Source organism: Plasmopara halstedii (genome assembly GCF_900000015.1).
Source record: "Plasmopara halstedii genome assembly, contig: Scaffold_2386, whole genome shotgun sequence".
NCBI lineage: Eukaryota > Oomycota > Peronosporomycetes > Peronosporales > Peronosporaceae > Plasmopara > Plasmopara halstedii.
The window spans coordinates 630,188-631,893 of record NW_020189293.1 but is presented as its reverse complement, the minus strand read 5'-3'; positions in this window follow the sequence as shown (position 1 = coordinate 631,893).

Genomic DNA, 1,706 nt, shown 5'->3' with positions numbered 1-1,706 from the left:
CCTGTGGACCTCGGAGTCAAGTTTCTTGACTTTGATAGCGTGGAACGCTGTCTAGTCTAAGACTTGGATGCATGGTATGACCTCATCCTAGGAGTGGAATGGTTGGAACACCAAGATCTATGGATTGATTGCGGTCAAAGACCTTGGGCGCTACGCAGCACGTCGCCTGGTGAAGCTTTGGCGAACCATGAACCTACCTCTGCTAGTAGACAAAAGCGCTATTGGCCAGAGCACTGGACCGAGACGGTCAGCGTGCTGAACATTGGAATGTCCCAGTTTGTAGACACCAACGGTGTATCAGACAGGAGTCCCGAGCGTGGCTCGCGGGCTGATTGTGGAGTTACACGTAAACCATTGAGCGCTACTCGAAAATCAAAGCCGTCGCTGCATGTCATGTGTGACATGGTCGGCCAAGGGCCGAGGCATCGAGGGCGAGGTCCTCCTGATTCGGGTGGAGTTAAACGAAAACCAATGGGCACTGCTCTCGTTGCAAAGCATCCGCTGCATGCCATTGATGGCGTGGTCGAACAGAGTCTGAGGCATCTGGGTTACGGGTATTCAGGTGCGCGTGGAGTGGCTCGGTATCCACTGTACGAAGACTGCGGGGTAAGCAGCTCTTCGTCGGATGTTGTCGATAACGTCAAAGCTCCAAAGGAGCGAAAAGTGAGGGTGACACCGGACGACGCGGAGTGCGTGCTCTTCCTGGTCTCACTGAGACATAGACTTATGTACAAAGGCGACGGTGACGCCGTATGCTGGCTGTAAGACGCTGGGCCTCGACCCTGATCCAAGGTGTGTCTACCGTAGACGACGGTACACAGTTATACACCCTCGTCGACGGTATGACGGGGGAGAAAGATGGCGACGTGCGCCTCGAAGCTATGCCTGCAGTAGATGCTCTTCTTGAGCTGGATGAGATTACCTTTAAAAATTTCGGCTGTGCCTTGAAGGCAGGCGTTTTGGACGAAGTTGTCATCGTACGACCGGACGAGGAGATAAATTCGTCGTCGCTTCTGGATGTAGCTGTCTTGGAAGACACCAAGAGAGTGCTGAACGCACGAAGTGAATCGTCGATCCTATGGGATCCCTTGGATTCATCCTATTTTTTGGTAAAGGAATTTCAAGATGTCGTCTCCAAACACCCGCCTTCGATCCTACCTCCGGACCGAGGTGTGCGTCATGAGATCGATCTGGTTCCGAGAACCAGATAATGCGTAACACGCCAATGGCCCCTGCCCAAGGAGCAGTGTGACATCATTGACGCCTTTTTCCGTGCGAAGCAAGACGCAGGAATGGTACGTGAGAGCAAGTCTCCCCAATCGTCACTCACGTTCTGTGTTCGAAAGCCGAACGGTAAGTGGCGTATCGTTCTTGCTTACAATAAGCTCAACACTGCCACCACTCCGGCACAAACGCCAATTCCTAGAAATGATGTTCTTCAGAACAACATGGTGGGGTGTACTAAGTATAGTGCAGTCGACTTGGTAGATGAATATTACCAATTTCTCATGAGAACGAGTGATATTCCACTGGCAGCGGTAAGCACAGCGGCATGCTCTGGGAGTGGCTGGCGATGTTCTCCAGAACAACATGGTGGCGTGTACGAAGTACAGTGCACTCGATTTGGTAGATGGATACTATCAATTGCTCATGAGAGCGAGTGACATTGCATTGACAGTGGTAAGTACTCCGAGCGGTAAGCTCTG